The following is a 6000-nucleotide window of genomic DNA, read 5'->3' on the forward strand; positions in this document are numbered from 1 at the left end:
GTAAACTTGTTATCCGTTCTCTAGTAGTTTATACACTGTTTTGTTCCCCAAGGCAATACATGATGAGTGTGTCAGTACAGATCTAAATAACTGCACAATTAGATACTCAGGGGGGAAAATAATTTGGGTTTAACTAACCAAGGCCTCTTTTGCAGAACAATACCTATAAATAATGCAGCATTTCCTGGCCCAAGCTCTTTGGCCAAAATTCCAATTCTGTCACGTGTTAAAACTCAAACTGTCAAATTGAGGAGGTTCTGCTTAATTTCATTTCTGTCTCAAGTTTAGACAAGTGAAGAGCAACTCATGAGTGAGCGTGAGCATATGAGTACCTATAGTTTAGAGCCATTCTTTATGAAGATCCAGCTATTAAGTACCAAGCCTATCTGAAAATACCACATCCCACAAAGCACTGCTATCCATTTATATTTTCCTTTTAAATAAAAAATAAAGTTGGCTCAACCTTTGCTAATATTGTATAAAGTAAGTCAATTTCTTTGAAAGGTTCACCCACAGAAGATTCCCTTATATGTGATTGCAAGCAATTAATTAAAAAATGGAAATGTACTTTTACGTTTAACTAGAAGTTCTAGTCCTGTCTGTGACCTCGCCAGCTAACCTTTCTTCAAATATAAATATAGTTTAAATTGGTTTTGCCAATGCCCTAGACACTTGGAAAATCCTACTGGTGCATACCAGTTATTAATTCACCGTCCCTAATTCTATGCCTTACATATATAACCTTAGAAGTGACAGCAGCTTTGCTTGTCTGCTTCATAAGAATTGTCACTGGAACTTGTACCTTAATCATTTCCAGTGATTAAAAGTGAGTATAAAAGCTCTGGAGTTACCCGGTACTCTGGAAATATCTCTTCTTCATGTGGTGCCCTACAAACTCCTGACAACCCAAGAAAGTGTGGACTTGAAAATTATATTAACATCATCCAGACCTCTGTCATTATAGATAATCTGCAGGGAGCAAGGTGGCGTCTTTCTTCTCTAAGCATATCGAGTTCATTGGCCTCTACCTGACATGTTCTGACATGGAAACCCTCTGGTCACTGAAAGCACGAACATCACAACCTGTGTGTTACCTGCTTTGCGCCCATCAGTGGGGAAGCTCTGATTTGAAGAATGTCCCTCAGAATGACCAGCCAAAAAGTGAGTAGTCGAAAAAGTTTGTAGGACATTATGCTTCATATGCTGCACACATTCAGGTAATGAGATTTCTTTTTGCAGAAATGCTATCGGTTGCACGACTATTTGGTTTAAATTCATCTGTCTCCTATATACCCGCTTTTCCTCCAGAGTACTTAGCATAGGACTTCAAAAGGCACTCAATAAATATTTGCTGAATGAATGTAACAGGAATTAATAATACAAAATGTTTTTGAAAAGGTAATTGATGTCAAATGGTAGGCAGAGAAAGCCAGAGAAAGTTCACCAGGAACAGGAATGCTGTATACAAATTTGGTACAGTGTCCAAGGAAAGAATTTACACTTAATAAATAACTTTGGAAAGCAGGTTGTTTTATGTCATTGCCTCTGGACGAGGCCACACTGGTGGTGGGAGAATCCCAGACAAACACACCCTGATAGCAGTTTGAGAAAGGGAAGTATAAACGATAACTAAATATTAGAAAGGATCTTATAAAAAAACACTTCACTATTAGCTTTTCAGATCTTTAAGAACAGGACAACACACACCCCTCTTTAAATAAAAAGGGCAAACTGGATGACATATAGAGGGCCTTGACGTCCCACCATAGCATGAAAGACAATAAATATTAGTGTATTTTTCGTCACAGTGAGCCCCAGCGTAGCAGAATTTTGACTTGCACGATCTACACTCTGGGCCTGGATGGTCACAGCGTGTTAGCTTTCACACATCCTGACAGATAGAGAACTTGATCCTATCTGTGCGATATAGTGGGGCAAACTGAGGAAGCTGTGTGGTCCAGAGATCACCTTCTGAGGGCTACCTCCAGCCCAAGCAGAATCTGATGGCCCAGATGCCAAGAGGACTCAAGCTCTGGGTATGTCTGTAACCCACTCATCATCTACCAGTGCTCTGTGGCCCACCCATTGGGAGGCTTTGTCTTAAAGAATTTTCCTCAGGATGACTGGCAGCCAGGTGAGTTTGCAGCAAACCATTCTTCACATGCTACACTTTGGCGGGGAGTCACAACACATATTAGCAGATGAACATATTAAGGCTCCGAGAAGACTGGTGTTTCTTTGTTGTTCTCCCCTGCCTCCCCCCCGCTCCTCCCCCTCCCCGTACTTTCCAATCTCCTTTAACCAGGACACTCTCTCACCATCTCATAGGTCTAAGCAGCTGCAGAATGGTTAACCTTCCACCAGAGCACACAGCACCAGTGACTCAAAAGGCTTAATGCAACACCACCATGTCCTAAGTATCTTTCATTGCAGATTAGCTCGGACCCTGAAATAACTTTAATCATCAAGAAGAAATCCTCCTGGAATGCTATGAACGCCCAAGTGTTAAATACAATAATCACCATTATTGCCCCCCAATGAGCCGCTGAGGAACCGAGGATAAGTGGATTCTGGAGCTGGGACTCCCAGTCATGTACAATAATTCATATGCCCCTGGCAAGGAGAACTCCAAACATGAGATTCAAAAACCCTATGCTTAGCCCCGGCCTTCCCCACCCCAGGAGACTTATCTATCTTTCTGGTTATATAGTCCCTTGGCTGTTGATGTAATTAGTATATAATAACTGTGTACATATCAACTCACAGGAAAAACGGCGGACGTGCTGGTTGATTTGGCTTGAGGCCATCTCATCGGCAGGGTGAGACAACCCGGTAGAAACATCTGTTATTAACCGTATATTTTAAAATAGTGTTTTGTGTCTCCTGGGTTACTGATTCCCACTGAAAGCAACACAATATCAAGACTCCTGTTTTACTGAGCAGCAGCTAGGAGCTAACAAGCTTTAAAACATTTGCAATAGTCTCTGCAGCTCTGCTGCTTGTGCTATGAAGAATTTTATTTCCTAAAACATTTACTGTATCACACACACTGCTTTTCTAGGTTTCAAGCTCATAGAGGTGAGCAGGTTTCATTTAAACGGTGTCACTATGAAGAGTTAAGGTTTTTCAAGTCAAGGGCCCCGAATAAAACTGGCTGTAGCTTTTGTTTTTATGAATAAGCACTTGCCGTGCCCTCTATTCAATCAGTAGCCTCACTAGGGATTGGACTATGACTTGCAATTTTTTTTTTAAAAAAGGGGCCATTCTCTCAAATCTGCTTGTTTGCGCTGAGTACTTTTCTTGAAATTAACTTAAGAAATCAATTTCTTAATATGAGAAATTCAAAATCGGGTGCTCATGCCACAATGCTGCTTCCTAAACTCCTAGGACGAAGTCCCTGTGTTGGACAGAAAATGACAATCTTTCTTTGACAGATGAGCAGTCAAATTTTCAAAACATTTATCCAAGCTAATTCAATGAAGAAACCACCTTGGCATGAAAAATTAAAAATGAAAAAAATAAAAATGTACCTGATTCCAAATCACTTTTGACAGCTCTGCTCTATATATATAGAAAAAAATCGACTTTCTTCACAAGTTTTACCTGTGCCCCAAAACTCAGTTGGGATAGCTTTGCCTTCTTTCTCAATTGTCCCAAGTAGAACAAAAATGCCCCTGCAGGTCTGTGAAACCCTTGCACATGTCCATGTTTAATTACATTCAGATTGAGATCTTTGTATACATATAGGATATAGCCAAACTTTAACTCAATCGACCGCAGCGCCTTTGACATACAGCCTTTATTCATCCTTCTCGCCTTATGTATAAATAGACATGCGCGACTTGTCAAAATGCAAGCCCGAACGTCTTTACATTGTCTAGAACAAAGAGCCCAGCTTGGCTTCTTTCTTTCCTCAGTGTCTCAGAAGTTGTCCTTTATTCCATGTGCAGGATGCAAAGATTTTGCTGCTGCATGAATGAAAAATGATACCTTCAGACTGCCTTTTTCGTGACAAATTGCACTTCTGCAGAATATCACACTGCCTGTGGTTGTAAGAACCCCACTTAGATTTACTATTACTTCCTCGGGGACTCAGCCTTCTCGCAAAGCACCCCAAGGCTCATTTCCAGGGTTTTAGAGTGCAACAAACATGAGAAAGTTTGCTCATCGTGATGGTCTAGAAACTCTTCGCTAGTAAAAACACCCTCTGGAATGTGTAAAGTGCTAAAATCCTTGCCTCTGTGGACTCTGGGTGTACAAAACAGGCAGGAAAGTTGTCTGGAAGTATCTGCGCAGCATTGTGTTTGCTCAGGAAGGAGCTGTGGGGTGAGAGGCTGAGCTAAGCTTCTCCCTCTGCCTCCTGGGTGTGAGCAGTGAGGCTGCCACTTAGCAGAAGCAAGCAGAAAGAGATCGGTAAGACTCACCGGCTTCCCCATTTTTCCCAGGACGGGGTTTTGTTCCTCAGCTGTGATCTGGATCTGGAAGAGGCAAACCTGTAGGTCCTCCAAGCAGGCTGCCTGGGATCAGCTGGATGGCTGGAGCGTTCAGGAAGCTTGCTCTGTCCAGCTCCGAATCACTCCCCCTCTCAGGCTGTGTGCTTACACGCCTCCCAGTCAGCGCAAAAATCCGCCAAACTCAGGTCAGCCGAACAGGTTTCCTTATATAGGTAAACATGAATTGCATTCCTGGTGAAAGAACTTAACTAGGAATCTTGTAACCTGGTTAACTCTACACAAGCCAGACTGGCTCAGAGTCAGTCAGCCAGTGTAGGGTTTGGTTGCAGTACAAAGGGATTTGTGCGATTTAATTAAAATCATCTTTATCCTGGCAGTCTGTAAAATTGGCCCTTCTAGTGTAACTGTGAGTCAACAGCTAGTATTTTGTATCATGAGCTGTGACCAACCTTACATTATTTGGAGGCATTGTAGGGAGAAAAACCAAAGGATAGGATATTATCATTTGTCTTTTATGTTTTTAAAACTAGGGCAACTTATCTTGAAATTATTTTCAAAGAAGTGAATAGAACATGTGACAGGAAGAGAATGTGAACAAACTTCTATCAATAAGGCTCAAATGCTTTATTTGAGCATAGTAAGTAATAGTTATTCAACTTTCCCAGGCCTTTAGTAGATAATGCAATGCGATCATTTTGAGTCTACTCCCTTTATAATGTAGTAATTGCTACTGCATTCTTTGATGGGCAAAATGACACATAATGGCATCTATTTATTCCCTGTAATAACCCTCCTGAGCCCATATAGTGAAGTGTTATTTGATGGTTTCAGGAAAGAAATCTAAGACTGCTGAATTTGCATAATTATATGTAAAAATTTTAAAACAACTTCCTGGACTTACGAAGATAAGAAAACACATTTTAAAAAGAATTCTGGGGAAGGCCTAACTCTAGGTTCAAAACACAGCTTTTAAATGTAAGTATGTAACTTAAATCAATTGTCCAGTAATTGGCTCTTTCCCCTACATTTATCTACCGCTGAGTAAAGTAATAGTTCTTTTTAATTCTAACCAATTCCATGAAAGTCTTACTATAAAGTAGAGACTCAAAACTTTCTAATACCTGAGCGGTGGGGGTGAAGACTGCCTGCTGAACAAAACCCGTCTTAAAGTGAATCCTTTGTCCCCATTTCATCCACTGGCCGACTGCTCCTTGAGTAGTGACAATCTTAGTAAAAATAGCTCAGTGCCATGGTTTAGGTCTCTGCTCGGGAAAGAGAGACAATGAATGTTTACATACTGCCTAAGCCAGCACGGATACAAACAAATCATAGAGAGTTTCTGTTAAGAGCAGTAAAGTGCACAAATCACACTGTCAGGAAGGGTAATTAATCTTTGAATAGCACTTTACAAATGGGCAAGGATTTTCGCATACAATTTCTCTTTATATCGCCACAGGAGCACGATGCAGTGTGTGTTATTGTTTCCTTTCCATGATAACAAAATTGACTTGCAGAGATAAAGTGATTGGTCCAAAGTCTCATGATC

The 6000-nt window shown here is 40.9% G+C and overlaps 1 protein-coding gene across 1 annotated transcript in view; it reads right to left on the bottom strand.

Moving 5' to 3' along the window:
• MID1 (midline 1) overlaps window positions 1-4587 on the bottom strand; it is a 318886-nt gene extending 314299 nt beyond the window's left edge. Inside the window, exon 1 of the mRNA XM_074323499.2 lies at window positions 4425-4587. The gene's annotated coding sequence lies outside the window, so the exon portion shown is untranslated. The remainder of the gene's footprint in view (window positions 1-4424) is intronic.
• Between the last annotated feature and the right edge of the window lie 1413 nt (window positions 4588-6000).

Source organism: Rhinolophus sinicus, chromosome 18 (genome assembly GCF_057876585.1).
Source record: "Rhinolophus sinicus isolate RSI-liver-muscle chromosome 18, RSI-T2T, whole genome shotgun sequence".
NCBI lineage: Eukaryota > Metazoa > Chordata > Mammalia > Chiroptera > Rhinolophidae > Rhinolophus > Rhinolophus sinicus.